Here is a 24,210-nt window from a genome sequence, read left to right as displayed (position 1 = left end):
TAGCTAATCGATAATCGATCAATAATCTATAAATTCCGGAAAATTCTGGGGATGACTTGGTAGTGGTAGTGACTTGGTAGTGGTGGTAGCCCAAGTACGTGGCCAATACCTTGCGATAGCCAAACAATAGCCAATCGATCAATAATCAATAAATTCCGGCAAGTGCTGGGCACGACATGGTAGTGCTTAGCCTAGCCCAAATACGTGGCCAATACCTTGCGATCGCCAATCAATAGCTAATCGATAGTCGATTACAATAAATTCCAGAAAATTCTGGGGATGACTTGGTAGTCCTTAGCCTAGCCCAAATACGTGGCCAATACCTTCCGATAGCCAATCGATAGCCAATCAATAGCTAATCGATAATTGATCAATAATCAATAAATTTTGGATATGCTGGGGATTACTTGGTAGTGCTTAGCCTAGCCAAATACGTGGCCAATACCTTGCGATAGCCAGTCGATAGCCAATCGATAGCCAATTAATAGCTAATCGATAATCGACAAATTATCTATAAATTCTGGGAAATGCTGGGGATGACTTAGTAGTGCTTCATCATCATCATCATCATCAGCCTATATTTATGTCCACTGCAGGACGAAGGCCTCTCCCTGCGATCTCCAATTACCCCTGTCTTGCGCTAGCGTATTCCAACTTGCGCCTGCGAATTTCCTAACCTCATCATCCCACCTGACTTTCTGCCGTCCTCGACTGCGCTTCCCTTCTCTTGGTATTCATTCTGTAACCCTAATGGTCCACCGGTTATCCACCCTACGCATTACATGGCCTGCCCAGCTCCATTTCTTCCGGTTAATGTCAACTAGAATATCGTCTACCCCCGTTTGTTCTCTGATCCACACCGCTCTCTTCCTGTCTCTTAACGTTACTCCTAAGATTTTTCGTTCCATCGCTCTTTGTGCGGTCCTTAACTTGTTCTCGAGCTTCTTTGTTAACCTCCAAGTTTCTGCCCCATATGTTAGCACCGGTAGAATGCAATGATTGTACACTTTTCTTTTCAACGACAGTGGTAAGCTCCCAGTCAGGATTTGGCAATGCCTGCCGTATGCACTCCAACCCAATTTTATTCTTCTGTAAATTTCTTTCTCATGATCAGGGTCCCCTGTGAGTAGTTGACCTAGATAAACATATTCCTTTACAGACTCTAGAGGCTGACTGGCGATCCTGAATTCATGTTCCCTTGCCAGGCTATTGAACATTATCTTTGTCTTCTGCCTATTCATCTTCAACCCAATTCTTGCACTTTCTCGATGAAGGTCCTCAATCATTTGTTGTAATTCCTCTCCATTGTTGCTCAATAGGACAATGTCATCTGCAAACCGAAGGTTGCTGAGATATTCGCCGTCGATCCTCACTCCTAATCCTTCCCAGTCTAAGAGCTTGAATACTTCTTCTAAGCATGCAATGAATAGCATTGGAGAGATTGTGTCTCCTTGCCTGACCCCTTTCGTGATAGGTATCTTTCTACTTTTCTTGTGGAGAACCAAGGTAGCTGTGGAATCCTTGTAGATATTTGCTAAGATATTCACGTATGCCTCCTCTACTCCTTGATTACGCAATGCCTCTATGACTGCTGGTATCTCTACTGAATCGAACGCCTTTTCATAATCTATGAAAGCCATATAGAGAGGTTGATTGTACTCTGCAGATTTCTCAATTACCTGATTGATGGCATGAATATGGTCCATCGTAGAATATCCTTTCCTGAAGCCAGCCTGTTCTCTTGGTTGACTGAAGTCAAGTGTTGTCCTGATTCTATTGGAAATTATCTTGGTGAATATTTTATACAATACTGAAAGCAAGCTAATGGGTCTGTAATTCTTCAATTCTTTAACGTCTCCCTTCTTATGGATAAGTATAATGTTGGCGTTCTTCCAGCTCTCTGGTACACTTGAAGTTGTGAGGCATTGCGTATAAAGGGCCGCAAGCTTTTCAAGCATGATATCTCCTCCATCTTTGATTAAATCTACTGTTATTCCATCTTCTCCAGGCGCTTCTCCCCTGGTCATGTCTTTCAAGGCCCTTCTAACTTCATCGCTAGTTATAGAAGGAGCTTCTGTATCCGGTTCATCACTATTTCGAATGAAAGTAGCTTGGCTGTTTTGGCTACTGTACAGGTCAGTATAGAATTCTTCTGCTGCTTTTACTATGTCATCGAAATTGCTGATGATATTACCATGCTTATCTTTCAGTGCATACATCTTGCCTTGTCCTATGCCTAGTTTTCTTCTTACTGATTTCATGCTGCGACCATATTTTACGGCTTACTCAATCTTTCCCACGTTATAATTTCAAATATCCCTTACTTTCTTCTTGTTAATCAGTTTTGACAGTTCAGCGAATTCTATCTGATCTCTTGAGTTGGACACTTTCATGTTTGGTCGTTTCTTTATTAGGTCCTTTGTTTCTTGGGAGAGTTTACCTACTGGTTGCCTTGGTGCCTTACCTCCAACTTCAACTGCTGCTTCTGAGATCAGCCTAGTTAGGTTTCATTCATTACCTCTATGTTATCTTCATCTTCTTGTTCTAAAGCTGCATATTTGTTTGCGAGCACCAGCCTGAATTGGTCTGCTTTCACCCTTACTGCATCTAGGTTGGCCTGTTTCCTCTTGACTAATTTCACTCTTTCTCTCTTCAAATTGAGAGAAATCCTAGACCTGACTAACCTATGGTCACTGCACTTTACCTTACCTAACACTTCTACATTCTGCACTATGCTTGGATCGGCAGAGGGTATGAAATCTATTTCATTCCTTGTTTGTCCATTAGGGCTTTTCCAGGTCCACTTCCTGTTGGTGCGCTTCCTGAAGAATGTATTCAATATTCGGAGCCTATTCCTTTCCGCGAATTCCACCAACATCTCTCCTCTTGCATTCCTAGAATCGATGCCGTAGTTTCCAATTGCTTACTCGCCAACCTGCTTATTGCCCACTTTTGCATTGAAGTCGCCCATGACTACAGTATACTGAGTTTGGACCTTTCTCATTGCTAATTCCACATCTTCATAAAACTGTTCTATCTCTTCATCATCGTGACTGGAAGTTGGGGCGTAGGCTTGTACTACCTTCATTTTGTACCTCCTATTCAGCTTTATTATTATGACTGCTACCCTCTCACTAATGCTGTAAAATTCATCAATGTTGCCCGCTATGTTGTTATGGACTAGAAATCCTACCCCGGATTCTCTCTTATCTGGAAGACCTCTGTAGCAGAGGACGTGGCCGTTAGTCAGCACTGTGTAAGCTTCACCAGTTCTTAGCCTAGCCCAAAAGCCAGGACCAGCTAGGTGCCCATCAGCTCCGCTGTCTCTTTAGCATTGCGCCGCCAGTGCATGCTACGCTAATTCTATATTTGCATTCGAACGAATGGTACCCTTGCTACTTCGAAAACTCCGAGTGCGTTGCGTGAGGCGAGCGTCCTATCTTTTGCGCATGTGAATACGCGCCACTCTCCAGCATATACTCTCATCAGTGATTCGCACTGGTCGATTAAGCCGTTTAAGACAGTATCATTGCTGTCGCTGCTAGCGGTGGCAGAGACCTCTTGCTCATGTTTGGGTGGCACAGTTGACCTTCAGGCTGGCAGATGAAATAAAAAAAAGAAAGCCATGTGTTTCAGTCTTGTAACACTGTATTTATTAATTTATTTATTAAATTATTTACAATACCCTCATGGCCGTAGGTTGGTTATAAGGGGTAGTTGGTTTTGATTGCAAAAAATTTGAACATAAACAGCAGTAAATATACATAATATTCCAAATATAAAAGAGGCTCACAAATTAAAAAAGAGAGGTTAAATTAAAATGAAACTGTGGGGTTTTACGCGCGAAAACCACGATCTGATTATGAGGCACGCCGAAATGGGGGACTCCGGAATAATTTGTACCACCCGAGGTTCTTTAAAGTGCACCTAAATCTAAGTATACGAGTGTTTTCGCATTTTGCTCCCATCGAAATGCGGCCGCTATTCGTCCCCGTGTTTCTTCTCGCGCTGTGTATTATCAGTACCACCTATTAATCCGTTGGGTCCACGTCTATCGAAGCTTTCGCTCTTTAGAAAAAAAATAATATCAGAAACCTTTGTCTCTTGTGTGGTTCTTGTAGCACCCAGGAATGCAGCAAGTCAATTCTCCCATCGCACTATGGCTCTACACGAACCATAAAAATTGCCAACAATCGTTCGGAAACAGGGTGCACAGTTACTCCGGGCGGCTGGAGCGGCCGGATGACTACAAGTACCAGCATGCACCGCGGCAGCGGTGGCGTCTTAAAACTGGCTGGTGGGATCGGTCTATTGTTCTGCTAAACACGCGAAACAGTGACCGATCGAAATTACCCGAAACACGCAACTACAGCACGGCAGATGACTCAAACAACACTGCCAAACGTTTTAAGGAATAAAGTGGTTATTTAGAATAACATTATCCACGCATTTTTGTAAAAGATTTTGTGTACCAGAAAGCACTAATTTCATACATACTTCTTTTTATAACCTGAATTACATTTACGATTTGCGGCACTGTGCCTTGTCTGCCGTGTCTGGAATGGGGCAAGACCCTGTCGAGCCCCTTAGCGGGATTTTCATTCTCTCGCCATACACGCCATCTAATTGTCTGGATCATACAACATGCATTTGAAACAAAAATGTTGATTGGTGCCTTCTATAGCTTGGCTGGGCAAGAACAATAAATATTTGCCAAAACGCAAGAACATTTTTGATAAGAACTATGAACGTGGAAAATGAGTTTCTAACTTAAACGTCGGGAAAGTCTTTCTGTGACGGTCGAAAAACACGTTGGTTGATTTGGCATGAAATGACCCTGCACTTTTTAGTATAGCGTGATGATGGAAATAAATTTGTATATGTATGTACCAGAACGTTTACCTATAGTGCTAATTGAAAGAGCAAAGGACAGAACTAAAGCGACGCGCATCACTTTGGTAAAATCCAATCATCACGAGATTCGTCAAATTATAAAATTATTTGTCTAAATCAAAACAAGCGATTTCATAGGCAGCCTGCGACGAGACATGCTTAATCAACGGTTGGTAATTCTTGTGCAAAAGAGATTTCCTCCATGAGTTTGTTCAGGTACTGAATTTCTGCCAGCAGAGGATTGGGGGATTGCCGCCAGCGTCGTGATTCTAGTAATAACGCTATCGAAAATAAGCTATTCGAAAGCAGCAGAAGCAGTGGACCTTGATACGAATGAGTAATGGCCTTTTTGTCAACAACGTGCAGTTAACGAAGTCATTGCATAGTTAAGGAGACCTTTTTATATACGTATTAAAGACAGAGTCAATTAGTCAAATGCCTCTGTATAGACGATTGGCTTAACTTCAGTGCCTTGACAGCAGCATATTCAGTTAATTTTTTGATCAGGTTCAAATTATTTCTACTGAACTGGTTGTGAGGAAACTATGGCATTTGATACCGTGACAAAACAGACTGTATTACATAAAGTACAACTCCCAATATGTAGGCTGTTGAAAAGAAAGAAGCCAGCGAGTGACATCTTGCTCATTTTTCTGCTTTTTTCTTAAATAAAAGCAGGTGAGGACATTGATGCCTCGGACCCATAAAAGAACCGCGACACTATTTCCTTTCGCAACTGCATGTGGCGCGGTCTTGCGCTGACTAAGCGCAGATAAAGAAGTCCAAGTCAGGCGTATTGTGGTTGTGGAAGAATTTCCAGCAATTGAAGAGCGCTCTACTCTGTTTGGAGCTCCGACACGTTTATTTAAACATGGTACGCAACAAAAGAACATTTCCCGTGCCGTCTACAGTCGTTGTTACCGCACACTAAAGAGGTGACGGCATGCATTAGCGACTGGAGCGTTAATCTACATGTAAATCTAGGAAGAACCGGAGCTGGTGCACTAGTTGGTGATGTCATTTTTTTTCGAGGACACCTTCTTTGTCGCGTTGTATTTGTTTCCCTTATAAAATGACTATTGAAATGTTGTTGGCATATTGTTGAGGAATTGTTGACACAATATCCTTTCAATAATGTCTCAATAGTTATTGAACGTACACAACAATACATCAACAATAAAGTTGTTGAGTGCTTCACAACAGTAAAGTCATTGACTAATTGTTGTTGACATATTGTTGAATAATGCTGAGTACTATTGAGAATTGTTGAGAAATATTGACATGGAATATATATCTGAAACACACACATGTAGACGTGTATGTGTTTTACCCATATATATTGTTCTATTGTTCACTTAATCACCACTAAATATATAGAGTGTCACATAACTTCAACCAAAGGCCTATCACTCGAGTCGTAGCTGGGGGAGCTTGTGGCAAGACGACGCTCCGCAGGCGTTCCGCTTCGTTTGCCCTAAATTCAGGGTAGGTGGCTCTTCGCTGACGTTTCGACTGGGCTTCGGAAGCCGTCACGCTAGAATCAGCATGCTAGAATCGGACGACAAGCTTTGCTTACGTAAGATATGCCTTTGCTTACGTAAGATGCTTACGGCGACAAGCTTTGCTTTCACACGTATATTTAATGTCAATATTGCTCAACACTTCTCAATAATACTCAACATTATTCAACAATATGTCAACAAGAATTAGTCAATGACTTTACTGTTGTGAATCGCTCAACAACATTATTGTTGAGGTATTGTTGTGTACGTTCAATAACTATTGAGACATTATTGAAAGAATATTGTGTCAACAATTCCTCTCCTCAACAATATGCCAACAACATATCAATAGTCAGTACTCAATTTTCTCGACAGAGGAAGGGCTGTTTATTTTGTCTCTTTGGGTCCCACGTATGACAAGGGAAGTTCAAGGAAGCGTTTCAGGTCCCCCCCCCGTGCCCACAGGGGATATGTGCCATTGAGCTTGGACCCTTTCTGCACTGCCTCCAGGATCGGCCCACATGAAAGGGGTGCCATTGATCTTGGACTCTTTCTGCACTGCCTCCAGGATCGGCCCACTTTATCTGCCCCTGTATCTATCTGCCTTTTGAACGTCGCTATTGGAAATGACAAATAAAACTTCAGCGTAATAGAAATTACAGCTTGAGTGATATTGTCAAGAAACATAGGGAAGAACTCGCAAGCAATAGTTTTTTTTTTTGTAATTTGTTTGGAGAGTAACTAGCATGTGTAGTAAAGGGTTGGTGCCAGAGACCGCATTTTTTCAAGTTTGACTTGTTGCTCGGATGATCTCGTTTTGTTCTCGCAACTTGTCATAGTGGTTTTTGATGTGCGGCAAAGCCAGTGTCAAGCAGACACCATTTACTATTTTGTTTGCTCATATGTTTTGTTTATATCAAGTACAATGTATTGCATGTACGGTACGCTATATTGCACTCTACGTCCATACCACAGTTGTACTCGTGCCTACGGGTGACGAAATTTCATTTTTAACAGCTTTGGCTTTTGGCTCAAGGTCACTTGAAGATCGCCGACAACGGGAGCTAAAAGCATTTCATGCTTAAAATAGTAGGCAACCTTAAACTTTGACTTAGGTGTTTCTTTTTGGCACTCGCATCCCGGCGTTGGTGTTCTGTGCTTTGGTAAGCAGTAATAAGTGATTTCTGATCAATTATAATTATTCCAGACACTTCAGTAACTCAACTTGAACTAAGCTTATGCTTTGATATCATGTCTATAAAGAAACCGATGGATTTTGCACGGTACTACTTTTTTCTTTTTTTACTGATTTATTTTTAATCTGGTCTCAGCTAATTAGTTATAATTATCCCAGACACTTCAGCAAGTCAGCTTGCAACAAAACTTATGCTTTGATATGATATCTATAATGAAAGTCATGAATTCTGAATTGAACCATTTTTTTCCTATTTTTCTAATTTACTTGGATTGCGTCCCCGGTCGTCTCAGCTAATTAATTTTAATTATTCCAGACACTTCAGTAACTCAACGTATAGCTAAACCTATGCTCTGATATCATATCTATAATGAAAGTCGTGAATTGTGTACTGTCTTATTTTTTTCGATTTATTTTCACGTCCTGATCATCTCAGGAGGTGAACCGGAAGTACTGTCCAAAGAACAAATGGCACTCGACGCTCCTGCCACTAAAAACTCCCGATACAGCTTTCTATTGCTCAATACGTGCAACATAAAAGTGATTTTTTTTGCTTTTCTTTTTTTCCGAGCATGAAAGAAGCCCGCGAATACACGCAAAATTGCCGCACAACTAGCCGCTCGAGATGCGTGTATCCGCGGACTTCTTTCACGCTCGGAAAAACTTTTATGTACCAGGTATTGGGCAACAGAAAGCTGTATCGGGAGTTTTTCCTGTTGCTGTATAATTTTCTGATTGACACTTTTCATGTAAATATAATATCTGAGAAGCTAATTATTTATTAATAATTGATTAATAATTATTAATTATAATGATTATCTAATTATTTATCCAATGCAAAAAATTGAGCATATGTAAGCGACGGGAAACAACATTACTTTGGTTCTGTCCAGCTACGTGGCATTTGCATATATTTAAGTGTCGGTGCAAGAAAGTTGGGACACCCTGTATATACTGGGTGTTCACAATTATAGGCTTTACGAAAATTTTTAGAAATCGCTTGTAGCAGGTAGCTTAATTCTTATCGCTTAGCTTGGTTATTCGAAGAAACGGACATTAGTAACACAAGAAATTGAAACTAATATTCTAATAATTAACAAAAAAGTGACTAATGAACTTCTTAGTTAATTATTTTACGACACATATTGCAATATATGAATTGTAGCCGGTGAGTTTGCAAGACACATCCGCCTAAAATTAATTTCCAGGATAACACCAGTTTCGAGATATTATTGCCCAAAGTGTGGGACGAAATACATGGGCGTTTTAGTTACTTTTGTGCTTCAATGTATAAAACAGCATTTTGGTAACAAAGTAAGTGTAACAACAGTGCATTTTTACGCCGAGTTTAATGGCGCATATCTCCAAACTGGTGTCATTCTGGAAATTCATTCCAAGTGGATACGCCTGACAAGCTCACCGGCTCAAATTCGTAAATCGCAATATGTGTCGTAAAGTAATAAAATAAGAAGGTAATTAGTGATTGCTTGTGAATTAGTTGAATCTATGTTTCGATTGCTCGTGCTACAAATGTCCGCCTCATCGATCAACCCAGCTCAATGATAAGAATAATGCTACCTGCCACAGGCGATTTCTAAAAATTCCGTAAGACTTCAAAATGACCACCCTGTATATATATATATATATATATATATATATAGACACAAAATTGGAGCACAGGACAAACGTCCCAACAAGCAGTGACCAATGATTGGGCACCTCCTGGATTCCCATCGGCTTCTATTGTAAGTGGCCAGTGCCCTGTCTGTGTCAGAAAACGGCATTGCCTCCATGTTAAATATTGGCAAGATGGTGGGAAAAGTAGTATGTAAGCATAATAAATAAATATGTTTTTTAAAGAGTGCGTTTCGTTTAGTTGTTAGCCCTTAGCGAACAATAGAATCAAACAAGTTATGGTGATCTCTGCGACGTGGTGCCCATATTTTACATGAAAGCCTAGGTCTATTCTGTAACACGTAGAGACGGGGTGCTGGCCAGTGTGCTGGGAAACTGCTTGGCCAAAACGCACAATCTACGCTGTTATACTTTTCCGGTGACAAATCGTAGCGCAGAAGCACAGGTACAAATGTTTAATCAATGGGACGGCATGCTGTCTACCGTTTCTCATGATGTCAAACTAACAAGCACGAAAAGCGAGGATTGTGTACGTTGCTGGTCCGTAGTTCATTTCGGGCCGGTTCCTTCACGTATTAAAATAAATATTTGTTTTTAATAAAACGATTAAAACTGTGCGCGCAAACAGGGCGCGACATTTGCGACGTTCGAATTTTGCACTATTTCCCGCGCGCTCCGTACGTGACCGGCCGGCGCACTAAGTTACCGCGATAAAGAAAATAGTTCCTCAAGGAACCTAAGCAGAAAACTTTCATACTCTTGCAAACCACAGAAATTGTTAATAAATGCCATTATGTTACAAGATTTGTTAATAAATATTGCAATTCATGTCTATAAAAGCGTGGATTTGTATGCGCGTTTTTGTGTGAATGCGCGCTTGCGCTCTTGACTCTTTGGCGCATTCCGGAACTTTGTGCGTGCGGCGTATGTGTCCGGGTTGCGTGATGAGTTTGCTGCGTTTTCTGTGCCATTTGCCTCGCTGTGACATCTTTGGTATATTCCAACTTGTTGCTCGCCCTTTATGGGCTACACGTTGCCTCGAAGATCACCGTGATCGCCTCCGACTCAGCCACATCGAAGGTGAGTGAGTGCTTCGAATTCCACGTGCTCGTTCATTGCGACGCTTTCAGCAAAAGTGCGTACAGAGCCCGTGCGTGTCTTCCACGCGCCTCTGTGCTCGTTTTCATTACCAGTACTATACTTCCGTTGCGAGAATTGGTTGTGCAGCACTAGATTTGTGATATTGAGCATGAAGTTTTGTCCTGATTTAACTTCACAGCGCGCTTGCGGCGACGTAAAGCAGCTATGTGGAGCCAGCTAAAACAGGGCATGTTGTGCGCGCCACGATGTTTGGTGCGGTGTTCCAGCACCGATTGAAATTAGCCTTATTAATGAGCGCTCGTGCTCTGCCGTTTTCGTGGAACCAATGCGACGTGAAATAATCCGAACTGTACTGTAATCAAGTATATTTCGTTCGCGCAACGCCGTCCGTTGACGTGCATCTTCTACATGGCGTGTCGGGATCGGCGAAAATATGCGCGGGGCGTTTTGCCATTCGAATGTGTTCTGCTGCGCTGTTCGCTTCAGGATCGAGTGCCCAGAGTCCGCTGACACGCCGTGCGGTAGACACGCGCTGTGGCGCGATAATAATAAAGAATTGCAAGGGCGTATATGTGATTCTATGTGATAGGTGAGATAAAAAAGGGCTGATGCCAGCGAATGCTGTGAAATCATCAGGTTATGTGTGGTTTGTTTTCCGCCGGTACGCGCGCGGTGAATTTTTTATTTTTTTTAACCATTATCTCCCTTCGACGCCATCGAGTACTTCGCGCTAACGCCTTCGCGTAGGCGCTCTATATTCACGGAAAAGGCAGATTTTGTGGGATACTATGTTCTGCTTTAGTGGGATGAAACATTCAAAATAATGTCATCGTGTGAAGTTTCAGCCTTTGGCCCTTCAGTAACTGATTGATTTAACTAAGTTCTAAAATCAGTAACGGAACAAGATGCTTGGGCATATTTGCCGTGTCGTCCCACTGTGCTTCCAGTGGCATGTAGGCGTTATCGACAAATGTCAAAAAATTAGCAAGGCATTTTATGAGATAGAAGTAGACAGCTATGTCAATAAGTTATTTTTGCTTTCAAGTCACACACAAAGGGGAGCGTATCCTTGTGATCTAAATGACGCTTTGCCATAAGCTTGAAACAATGGTTTGTTGGTGGAGCAGTTCTGTGGAATACTTAGAGAGTAAGCAAACTGCAGTAGCAGCAGTTAGACGGGGAGTAAAAAATGCAACACTGATTTTATATGAACGAGCTACCTTTAAGATGTGGCCGCAACACTTCAGTAGATGAGCAAAAATAATTTTAAAATTTAGGAGAGAAATTAAAAATAATTTGCCAACCTCACACTTCCAGTGGCAAGAGCAGCCATGCTTTAATGTTTTCAATCAGTCATTTATATCCATCCATTTATGTCGGCCTAATCGTCCTTGTAGATGTTTTGGTTGTTGCTTTTGAGTTATCGTGGCGTCATATTTTAATACTGACATCTGTTTTCAGAATCAAAATGAGCCTGGAGACGCCACAGCCGGAATGCGAAAGGTGAATTATTTGGCCATTCATCGTCTAGCGTAACCATGATCAAATGCACTGTTGCCAGGAGAATGTATTGCCGGGAGGTATTCTCCTTAAGATTTAGTAAAAATGGTAGCATTAAGTGTCTCCTTTGCGATTTTGTATAGCCTTTGATGTGCGAGTCGATTCATTTATTTGATGAGGTGGGGAGTTGGCACACCCTGCCTTTGTGTCTTATGTACACATTCAGCTGAGTAGGTCTGGGACACAGCAAGCGAATCTGATGTGTAGTGGTAATCGCATTAACGTCAACAGTTATCTTCCTGTTTGAGCTGCTACTGCTGATTGCCAACACAAGCAGCAGTCGCCCAAGATGGCGTGAAAGTGGTTCATTGAAGAGTGGCACATACTCTGAGGCACATACCCAGAGATCCAAGCAGGTCCATCAGATGGTTATTAACCCACTTCCCTCAACATAGCAGCCCTACCTATTAGGCCATTGACCACCAAGTGACACAAATTGGCTGGAAAATAGTTAGAGACAGACACCCGAAAGTATGTGAAGTATCCTAAAAATGCTACTTGCATTAAAGTTTTCGATGCTTTGGTTTACTTACTATTTTATTTTGTACAGGGTGAATCCTTGTTTTTCTGAAGCACATGGCATCCTAACAGCATAACAAGCTATGGCATTAGTTTTAGTTGTTTTTATTAGTGACATTAGTTGACAATTTAGGTCTAGAGCAGGCAGTATTTCTGTGATTTACTCGGAGTGTGGTTGTTGTGTAAATGTGCTTAAGATCCTTAAGCTACCTCACTAATATTTACCTAAACGTGCCGTTTCACATAGGTTGGAGAAGTGCTCATTCAGATGATCCTGGCACAGCTTGCCATGGTGGACCAGGCAATTTGGCAAGGGCCTTGATTCACCATGTGGTCACAGAGAAGAACCTCATGGGCCACTCACTTCTCGGAAACAACACCCAATAGGCAAAAAGAGGCTCTTGACCTTATCAGGGTCAACGCTGTTATAGGCAAGTACTGTACATCCTTTTTCCCATTGCATTTTTGCATTCACATTTTGTACTTAGAATTACCAGATTGCTATTAGCACAACAAATGACTTTCAAGTAGCCTGTTTCTGCAACTACGTGCTACAATAGCCTACTATTTGGAATGAATGTTCATTTGATCTCAAGTCTCTAATGCCTCCATACTAAATTGATAAATTTTAAAAGCAGCCTTAACTTCCAGAAGTGATTGGTGGCTCCAACTGACAAAGTTAGGTGTATTTGGACATTAGTTGCACTACTTGACTGTCATTGCAATGAATAGTTGCAATGAAGCAACTACCAATCTGTAGTACCAATCTGTGAAGCATGCTACCAATCTGGTAGTATAGCGGGTGTGCTTAAGTAACCTGAAAGTGGTGTTATAATATAGGAATTGTGGAGAAGCTATGCTCAAGTGCAGTTACTGCTCAACTCGAGGGACAGCACTTACACAAAATTTCAGCAATCAAAATGGCCCTCCAGATTCTGTAACGCAAAACATAGTGGTTTCACCTATTTCAACAGACCACATTGAATTAAGGTTGCTCCTGTCTTGGAGGTCCATGTGGTGGCAGACCGTAGCCTTTCAACAGAGGGAGCTTAAGTTACGGGACATAATTGTTTGGTTTCGATCAAAGCAACAATATAAACAGTTGCCAACTTCATTGTCAACATTGCTATGTTTAGCAATGCCCATTCATTCTAGGCACTCAACCTATTAAGATCTAATTAATGACATTGTATTCTAGGATGTGGAAAAAACAAAGGTATTTATTTGACTTTTCCTCACGTTCCCATCAAATGATCAGTACTCAATGGGCCCTTGGCAGCTACTATATAAAGCTTCTTACAGAACATGAGGCATGTCCACAGCTCCCACTCTGAAATTGTTGGAAATGTCTCCTGCTTTCTTACTTCAAGGACGCACTTGCCTGTTTTCAGCGTTGTTATAAACCAGTGCTCAAGTACTATGGGTTTCGATTTATCAAAGATTGAATGAGCTTTGTAGGTGTTCGTGTTTAACCCTTTGAGGATCACATATTTTCTGGAAATACGTCCCCCAATTCAAGCGTTATATTTTTATTCTGGATTGTTCTTCAGAGTGACCTTTCGAGAAAAAAATGGGTAAGTAATTTTTTCGGTCACAAAGTGACAAAGGTTTCTTAGTGTCTGCTGTTTTACACCATGTTTATTGTAGCATGCAGGGAAAACTAGCATAATCACATTTTTTAAATGGAATGACACTCAAAAACATTAAACTAGGTGAATACTCTCAAACTACTGCAGTGATGGGCACCATAGAGTAAAGAGAAAGATCAGTTTTGGAAGAAGCCAAGGGGCAACAGCATAATCAGGGTTTTTGTAGAAGCCGCAGAAGGTTACAGAATCTGTAATGTGATGCTTGGGGACACTTCATTCTTAAAAGGTATGCTTATTTATATGTTCTTTCGCCGCCTCATATTTATAGTCGCGACCTCACGATTTGTTTCCGCCACTCTACATGCATGGCAGTGACCCTCAAAGGATTAGCAGAGCCAGTCCACTTGCATATTTCTCTTGTAAGACTGAGCATTTCTTCGTATTTCTTCTTCGCATTTATTTGTGTTAGTGTAACCAGGTTGGCGTGCAACTGCAGTAAATCCTCCTTATAAGCAGTATTTTGTTTTAAGTAGAGAGGCATAAGAATGGCCATCACGATGCGAGAAGTGCACTTCAGTAGCATATGAGCTCGTAAAACAAATTCAGATATACCATACTCATTTCTGGCCGCATAACCGTATTTGGAGCAACTCCTGCAAGGAAAAGTGCAATAAAGTGCTGCACATTTTGATTATGATTGTTGAGAGAACTAATTTTAGTTGCCAGTAGTCTACCTTTAAGTTTTTTCACCAACAGTATGAAGTCTTTTTTCCACCATTTTGTTCCTAAGCAAGCAACGTTCACATTTTTCACATCAAGGATATTCATGAAGTTATTCTGCCACAGTGGGCTTTTCGTGTTTGCCTTCTGCATATTGTACTAAGTGGAGTCCTCCGGCGCCACTCCACTTTGAAAGCTGGTCATTCTCTAGAATTGAACTCGTGAAAACTTTGAATAAACAAAACAAATGAAACAGCTTCATAATAACAGGGCGTACTGTATGTCGCACTTTTGCATGTGGAACATTGATCTTAAACCTCATGCTGTTTTTTCTTTTTTTACAGGCTTTACCTGTCACAAGTTTCCTGGGACAAACATGGCCTACATTAAGAACACTCTGGCCTCACTTCTCGCAAGCGACCTGAAGTGTCCAGAAGAGCTCAAGTCTGTGGACAGTTCAAGTGTTGTGCACTTGCAGCCCTCAACATTTTTTTATTATTATGATGTTTATAGTCACCTAAAAGCCCAGGTTTGATGGTTCAGACACAAGTACTGTGTTGTGATTAATAATTAATTGCACAAGTGTTGCGCTTTGTATTTTAGTACATTTTTACGTAAATTTTGTAGCGTTAGCTACACTGGCCTAGCCAAGCCCGTTTCGCGCGGCACATCAAGAGCCGTGCTGCGCATGCGCAAGGATCAGTGATGTCACACGGCTTGCGCACCGGAGCCACCGGAGCCGGCACCTCTCGCGCACTCCGCCGCCGCCGCGCGCGACTCACCGCCGCCAGTCTGCGCATTCCAGAGGAGTGACGTAGCCGTGGTAGACGCACTGGCGCCGGCGCGCGCTCGCTGTGCAGTCGTCGTCTGACACTGCGCTGGAGCCGCTGCGCTTCTGACTGGCGTTTGCCAGTGTGGTATAGCCATGGAGAAGGATAGCGCAAATGCTGCTCAACAGCGCAGAAGAACGGAGAAGCTTGACTCATCGGATCCCGAAGTAGTTGCCTGGCAATTAGCGGTTGAGCGTAGGAGACAACCAGGAAAGCTAAGAATAATCAGCTGAACCTTTGCTAACGCTACGTATATCCTGGCATAGCCGAGCTAAGCCACTGCAACTTTTTTAATATATTTCTACAAAAGATAGTGTTTCTTGATTATTTTATTTCATCGGTATCTCGGGTCATTTCATGCCAAGAGTGTTCCATGATGGCACACCATTTCAAGTTTGTTTGATAAAGTAAAAGTAGGCACAGTGAGAAATTTTACAGAAAATTAAGTTTCATACGTGCACCGGAAAGTGGAATTTGTGCAATTTATAGTCAGTGGTTCTCTTTAAGAAAAACTACATATTAACATGTTTGTAGTAATGGTTTATTTAGCTATTTCAAAACAGTAAGAATTAAGTGGCAAAAGTTTGCTTAAATTCAGAGTGCAACAACAGTTCTCGGGCGACGCAGCGATGTGCTTTCTTTCATGTATGCATGAAATCTGATTTCTTGCAAATTCTTTCATTCTAACTTGTTTTGCGGCACTCAAAAATTTAAAAATTTCCTCATGCCAGTTCCATTTAAGTCTTCCAGCAGTTAACTAATGGCCACTGTCTATCAGATGAAAATCTTAAGTAGTCAAAGTGAATAAATCGCTTGGTATGTAATGACCTGCCCAGGAACCTAGTAATCATGGCAGAAAATGCATTTGGATCGTGCAACAAGCAATGCAGCACAATAACCTGCTGCCATGACACAACTTATTGTAATTACCATGTCGTTTCAGAGGTAGATAACGTTTAGTAAAATGGGCACACACGATTTAACCAATTAATAAGAGTCTCAGTGGGCTCATGCAAATTGTGCCATGATTATTCAGTTACTGGCTTCCAAAGAAAAAGCAAGTACATTTTAAATGTTATTTACTGTAATGCTTGTATAATATTTATTTTCTATTTCAATTTTGAGAAATGTTTTACTTTAGGGCCACAAAAACTTTACATCTCTCAGTTTTAAATTTCGTTCTTGTATGAAGCTGCTGGCAGTTTGTAAATTGCGTTAGGAATTTTTTGATCTCCAGGCGCACATGGCTATACAGTTAACAAATGTTTGGATTCAATAAACAATTCATCTAGAAAAAAATGCTTTTTGTCCACATCAATTTTGAGCTGTTGATTTCGTGAAGGAGTATTGATTTTGTGTGTTAAGCCAATTCAAAAACTGGCATAATGGTTCTCTTAGGAGCTCTATACTATGTTTTACTACAGGCTATATTTAAAAGTGGTTTTGATCCCTGGGTGACCCAGGTCTGCAATACAGAAGTGCCTGCATTTTAGATTGCCCCGGTCCTCTAGTATGCAGGGACCACATCAATATGGCATCAATGGTAATGCTATGAGACTCAACGTAGCTCAGCGGTATATAAAGAAAAGTCTAGTGCAGTTTTCAACACTACTCACCAAACAGCATATTTCAGTGGGCTCTCAAGTGATTTCAATAGTGACGTTCAACACTGCTCCAATAATATTTAAATGGTGTTCCACTATTGACTAACATTGCACGTTGGGCTTGTTGGTATAATATAATGGAGGCAAAAGGCCTAGTGCATCAGAAACAGGACACAAGAGGAAGAACACAGAGAACACACACGTTTGGCGCCTAGCGTGTGTGTTGTCTGTGTTCTTCCTCTTGTGTCCCGTTTCTGATACGTAGCACCATTTGACTCCATCAAGCAATATTGACGTTTAATGCTCATCCAAGAATACTTCAATGGGGTTTCAATATTGATGTTCAGCAATGCTTCAATAATATCTCAATGAGGTTTTCAATATTGTTGTTCAATACTGCTCCAATAATATTTCAATGGGGTTTCAATATTGACATTCAACACAGTTCCAACATTATGTCAATTGGGTTTCAATATTGGCATTCAACATATTTCAACAATGTCTCAACAGGTTTTCAATATTGACATGCAACACATCTTCAACAGTTCTTCAATGGGCTTTCAATATTGGAATTCAGCATGGTTTCAACAATCCATCAATGACTTCTCGAATTGAAACGACCCAATGATGTTCCAACAAAATGTCACGGGCCAATTTTCAGCACCTGTCAACAATTTCCTCAATAATGTTTCAACAAAGCCTCAATGTGCTTTCAATGATATTTGTTGACATTGACCAACGACTTTTCAACAACTTTTCAACAATTTTTTTGTAAGGGTTGGGCATGTGTTTTTTGCGGTTTATCTAGGGATGGTATAAGGAACTGGCTTCACAGGCCAATTGGCAGCTTCAACAGAAACGGCGATTCAGTTGAGGGTTGTTGCACGCCAAAGCAACAACATGGTCATGAGGTACACCGTAGTGAGGGCTTTCAAACTAATTTTGACCGCCTGGGGTTCTTTAACGTACACCCAATGCGCGGTACACAGGCGTTTTTACGTTGCTTATATGCAACCCTTCCCCCACCGCTCGCTTGACAACACCGAGTCGATTTCGCAGCCGTCGGCCTAGTACCAAGTTTGCTCGTGACTCATTTGTTGTCGCAAGGGGCGAGTTGCGATAGGTAAGCAAAAACTTGTGAACGAAGCCTCAGATGTAATGTGTCCGCTCCACTAGATTTATGAAGAGCGTTTTTAGGTGTCTGAATAAAACGCTCTGCAAGCCCGTTTGAGCTGGGATTATATGGCGCTGTAAGCATGAGACGACAGCCCAATTCTTTTACAAAAAGCTTGAACTCTTCGGCAGTGAACTGGGGGCTGTTATCAGTGACAACGGTTTCTGGGAAACGAAACCGCGCAAACAGCTCTCTCAATCAACTGTAGCATCCCACGTAGTCGAGCACATAACAAACACTTCCGGCCACTTGGAGTGCGCGTCCACGACTACAAGAAACATTGCGTGCAAAAAGGGGCCAGCAAAATCTATATGTACGCGCTACCATGGTGCTGTCGGCCAAGACCAAGGATGCAGGGCGCTTTCCACTGCTCGCAACATTGTTCTTGACAACTTACGCAGGCCATAGAGATAGAAATTCAACAAGAGGGTACACTCGGCAAAAACTGGCAACAGGAAACACGTCACCATACGTCACGCTATACTTTTGATGCCGAACGTTAGCTGCCGCGAGCATCGAAAAAAGAAGTGAAATTAGGTAACAGGCATTGATTTATTTTTAAATTCTTTGCCGCGAAAACTAAAACGTTTTCCGTATAAATGAACTTAAGCTTCGCGACTTATTTTCCTTGCCTTACCTAGCCACAGGTCAATCATAGAGAAACATACTACGTAAAGAGTGGCCACAAGGGCTGTTTCGCGGCCGAGCAATTGAGGGTCTGACCACCCGCGAGATGGCGTAGCGACAAGCGCTTCCACTTCGCTTCAAAGATAGACAGGTTATCATGCCTCCAGCGGGCTGCATCGACGCGTCATATATTTCTCTATGACGTCCCCTCTGTGGTGTCCCGTCTCCATAGAAACGTTGATGCTGCGCCGGCTGCTCCGGCCATGTGCCGCTGGATACGCCCACCTCGCCGCGCGTTCAACACGCCCGTTCGCTGCTGCGGCATCCTTTTGTCTGCACTAAGAATTTGCAGTTGTTTGCGTTAAACATTGTTAAAGAGATGTTTATTGATGCTGATGGAGAGTATTTTTGCGTGCGTAGCATACAATATATGCATCGGCGCCCACCGAGGCTGGTTCGTAAGCGTGGGCTGTACATAACGCGTTGCCGTCATTGCTAAACCATTCTTGTTGTTCTGCCTGCTCTTTACCTGCAATTTTAAGGATATGTACTGAAATCAGTTGTGTCCAATAGGATCTTGGTAGTACGCTTGTAAACAAGGAAAAATAAAGCATTTTGTAGTGTGCCACTACTGCTTCCTGTTGTGTGTAATTCAGAAGAACGGCAAAAAAGTGAGAACAAAACAACAAAATCTGTGACCGCATGATTTTATGATGTTCGCATGAGCAAATTCCGTTTTGCATGGTACATCGACAACCTTGGTTGTTTTTGTTTAGTAAAAAGATTGAGATCTGCTAGTTTATACGCCTGTTTATGCCAAAAACACAACACCGGAGCTTCACTAAAGACAACGTAGTTGAACACTTAAACAGCTAGGTAAATCATATTGAAAAGCGCTGCTGTCAAAACCGAAACCAAAACAGAGCCAAACCAGGCGTCCCGAATCTCGGAAGACAAAATTGACGGTCTGACCAGCCGCTGGTCGCGCTGGTAGCAGTGCAGTAGCTGGGCCGCAAGGCCCTACGGGAGTGTCCGCTCTTTACGTAGTATGTTTCTCTATGGGATGAAAGCACAAAAAGCGCGGAACGAGCTTTTATATAGAGCAAAACAAATATTTCCTCATTGCACAAAAGGTCTTGCCTCTACTTTTTGAAATTGCACGTGGCACAAATTCGATGAGACTTTACGAGATGGCTCGCAATCATTTTTACTAAATAATAAACCGATTCTGCACGAAGAGCAAAAAAAAAAATGAGGGGGGGGGGCGCAGCCGGCGTGCTAGCTTGCGATCAAAATACGCGCGCCCAAAACCGAAACCGGAAGTGATTGATGCCGACCACTTGGCACGCTGCAGTCAATTCGGCCGCTGGGCCCTATGGGAGTGTCCCCTCTTGAATTCCTTTCTCTATGCGCAGGCCTTGACACGATGCTCGAGGTCCGCCTCGATGGACGGCCACCACACGTAGCTGCGCCCGCCAATTGCTTGCTGCGCACGATGCCTGGGTGCCCTCCGTGGAGTTCGTCCAGCAGCAAGTTGCGCAACTTAGCCGGCACGATCACTAGCATCCCTAACATGATGCAGCCTTGGTGAACTGTGAGCTCGTTGCTTCTGTCAAAAAAAGGCTTCAAATATTTCTGATTCACAGACGCCGCCCACCCCACATTTATGAAATCTATCACGTTACAAAGCAAAGGGTCCCGAGCTGTTGTTCGAGCAATGTCCTAACTTGAAACTGGCATCGATTGCAACCGCAATGAATAAAAAGTTTCCCCTCTTTCTTGTGTTTCGTCTTTCACCATTGATAGCGGCAAGCGCGAACTGAAATCGGCTTCAGCATTCTCGCTTGATTTTCTGAAGATAAGCGAATACCGGTAAGATGACGATGTGACAGCCCAGCGCTGCAAACGCGCTGCTGCGATAGTCGGAATACCGGTTGTTGGGCCCAAGATTGTTTAAAGCGGTTAATGGTCGGTGACTAACGTGAACGAACGACCGTAAACGTAGAAATGAAACTTCTTAACGCCAAATAATATTGCAAGGGCCTCTTTCTCAAGCTGGCTGTATTTCTTTTCGTCATCGGCCAAGGAATGAGATGCGAAAGGGATTGGCTTTGTGCTGCCATCATCCAAAACATAAGAAACGCGCCTAAGCCATAATGCGATGCGTCGCGTGATAGCTGCAACGGTTTGCACGGGTCGTAGTGTGCCAAAGTCGGCGGAGAGGCCAACAAGCTCTTTCTCTTGCTGGACGCTTCCTGGCAACGCTCATACCAGCACCACGGGGCGTTTTTCCGTAGCATCCTGAAAAATGGTTGCGCCACGGTTGCTAGGCTAGGAAGGAACTTTCCGTAGAAATTGACAACTCCCAGGAACGACTGCAGCTGATGCCTGTCTTTAGGGGCTGGAGCCTTGAGGAGTGCGTCAACCTTCTCCCTCGTTGCCGAGATGCCTGGTGCGCTTATTCTGTGTCCGATGTAGCGAAGGTCCTGTAGGAAATACGAACACTTGTCTGTCTTGACGAGAACGCCTCTCTCAAGACGTCGTTTTAACACAGCCTCCAGATTGATGAAATGCGCTTCGTCATTTTATTGCGATAGCAATTATATGGACACTTGAACCGGATTTCTGCCGTCGTCGTCGCCGTCGTCGTCGCCGTCGTCGTCGCCGTTGCCGTCGCCGTGAGGTTCCCTATAGATAAAATCTTCGCCGCGCGCCGTATGCCCGAGAGGAAGCGTGCGGGAACGCGCGCTATCACGGAGAGCGAACGCACTCAATCTCTCACGCGCAAGCAAGGAAGCAGGAAGCCAGCACCGGAGGGAGCAAGGGGGGGGGGGGGGCGCACTTCTCTGCCAACAACCGCGCTCGTCGCTCGCTCGCACCGTCTCTTATCTCCACACGGCATTCGCCGCTCAGTTTCCGTTGAAGCGATAGACCGCACCTACCTTCGCCCGCTGCGGCGTATGCTTGCTGCCAGCGTTTTGACAGTCGTTGTCTGCTGTCATTCAGTGTGATCTCTTCGTGTTTGTGCGCGCTCACACCACGCTTGTTCATTCAGTTCGTAATAGTCGGGCCACATTTTCCAACGCACGCTACACACGCAATGCTGCCCGGATCGGCAGTGCAGCGCTACAGGTGTGTCCCTTCGCACGCGTTGCCCACGGGAAGCGCTTCTCATCAACACCACCGTTTCACACGCGCCTTCTCGTGGTCGTCGAGTCTCTCTTCATGTCGGTCTACTTACGCCGCAGCACACCTGCTTACTTAATCAGCTCATGTTTACTACAATTCATATTGCTACCAAAGCCGCTCACCTTACTTCGTATGACATTGCTGTATTGCTATCGCATTCATTGCTTCGCCCTTAGGGCGAAACTGTGACATTTTTTTACCGGTCACCAGAATGTCGTCTAGGTAGCAGTAAACCCCGTGTAAGCCCTTCAGCATGGTGTCGATTATTCTTTGGAAAATCCCAGGTGCGGACGAAATTCCAAACGCGAGTCGATTAAAAGCAAACGATCCTTTCTGCGTATTCAACGTCAGGTATTGTTTTGACGACTCAGACATGACCACTTGCTGATAGGCCCGGTTTAGATCAATCTTCGAGAAATGCTTACCTCCCGACAAGGCTGTGAACAGGTCGTCCACCTTCGGTTATGGGTAGCGATCGACATCAAGGCACAGGTTAACGGTCGTCTTGCAATCGCCGCAAATCCGTATGCTACCATTTTGCTTGATTACGGGTACCGCAGGCGTAGCGTATTCTGACGTCGTAACCGGCGATATAATTCCCAGTTGTTCCATTTTAGCCAATTCAGCGTCGAAAGTTTTTTGCAACGCGAACGGAACATTCCTGGCTTTTAGGAATCTCGGCTTCATATCAGGTTTAAGAAAAAGTTCGGCGCGCTCTTCCGTTATCGTGCCTAACTCGTCTTTAAAAGGAGGTTGGTACTTCGCCAGCAATGCGTCAAGCCTATTTTTTACGCTGATATGAGAAGGAGTGTCTGACCTTATAACGTTGTTCAGGTTCCAGAGTTTCGCCCACTTCAGTCGGACGGCGTGGAGCCACTCCCGGCCCAGTAGAGGAGGACCCTTGTGGTCTACGACGTAGAGCGGAATAATTGCAGAATGGTCGCCGTGCGGCAAGTTGACCGAAGAGACTCCCTGAGGTCGCACCAGTGCTCCTGTGTAGGTACGAAGTTTAGCTGTAGTAGGCTCCGGTACAGCCGAAGGAAAGAGCTGACGAAACTGCGTCTTTGACCTGACGGAAACAGCGGCTCCCGTGTCTAGCTCCATGTTCACCAAGACGCCGTCGATGGTCATCTGTACGGTGAAAGGCTCGCGCTGAGCTGCCGACACGCCGTTTAAACTAAGGGTCTAAGCTTTCCGCATCACAACCGTCAGTATCTTCACATTCTGTTTCATCTGCTTTTTCTTAGAAAAAGTCTTACCACTACTTCGGCAGGCTCTCTGGATATGCCCTTTTTTGTTGCAACTGAAACAGGTTGCGTCCAAGTGAGAGCATGTTTCACTCATGTGTTCTGGCGAACCACAGCGAAAGCAGTATGTTTTCTTCGCCTCAGCTTGCACCTCGTGGACATGGCCAACCGCGGCGTTGGTGCCGCGTGCCTCAGCAGCACTCTTCTTAGCCGCTTCCATTGCAAGAGCCCGCTCCACCGCTTTCTGGAACGTAAGCTTGCTATCTTCCGTGAAAACCACTCGCTGAATGTCTTCTCGTAGCAGGCCGCACACGAAGCCGTCCCGAAGGGACTCGTCAAGGGCTCTTCCAAACTCGCACGTTTGCGACAGTTTACGAAGCTCGGCAACATAACTAGATAAGGACTTGCCTTCTCGTTGACACCTCCGGTGAAACTTGGCCCATTCTCCGATGACGGACGGCTTCGGGGACAGGTGGTCGCTCAAAACTTTCTTGAGGTCTTCGAAACTCATCGTAGAAGGCAGTTCTAGACTTGTTCCGTTGTCATATGGGAAGGGGACTTGGCACCCGTAGGTACCGCGCCCCAGAGCGTACATGTACTCATCAACCCAGCATCATTCGGTACATTGACCCCGGCACCCCCCCCCCCCCCTACCCGGGCTGACTGGGTGGGGGGCTTTGGTTTGGGCCAACGGTCCTTCCCGGACAAGGGGGCCGCTGTGGAGCGGCGCACACCGTGCTATTTCGCGCTTCACACAAACAGCCATGTCGGTCGTCAGGGACACAAGCCCATCAGATCCCTGGATTGCCTCGACGGAAAAGGTGT

General features: G+C 43.7%; 1 protein-coding gene and 1 long non-coding RNA gene across 2 annotated transcripts in view; one reads left to right on the top strand and one right to left on the bottom strand.

Annotated features, from left to right (window-relative positions):
• LOC119454618 (E3 ubiquitin-protein ligase SIAH1A) overlaps positions 1–24,210 on the bottom strand; it is a 58,749-nt gene that overhangs the window by 19,470 nt on the left and 15,069 nt on the right. The window lies entirely within an intron of this gene.
• LOC125945240 (uncharacterized) lies at positions 10,141–12,791 on the top strand. Its single transcript, XR_007466730.1, has 3 exons — positions 10,141–10,305; positions 11,788–11,829; positions 12,653–12,791. It is a non-coding gene; the product is annotated as an uncharacterized LOC125945240 (long non-coding RNA).

The sequence above is a fragment of the Dermacentor silvarum genome, chromosome 5 (genome assembly GCF_013339745.2).
Source record: "Dermacentor silvarum isolate Dsil-2018 chromosome 5, BIME_Dsil_1.4, whole genome shotgun sequence".
Classification (NCBI taxonomy): domain Eukaryota; kingdom Metazoa; phylum Arthropoda; class Arachnida; order Ixodida; family Ixodidae; genus Dermacentor; species Dermacentor silvarum.
Note: the sequence above shows the minus strand (reverse complement) of the source record. Positions and strands in the feature narration are given on the sequence as shown.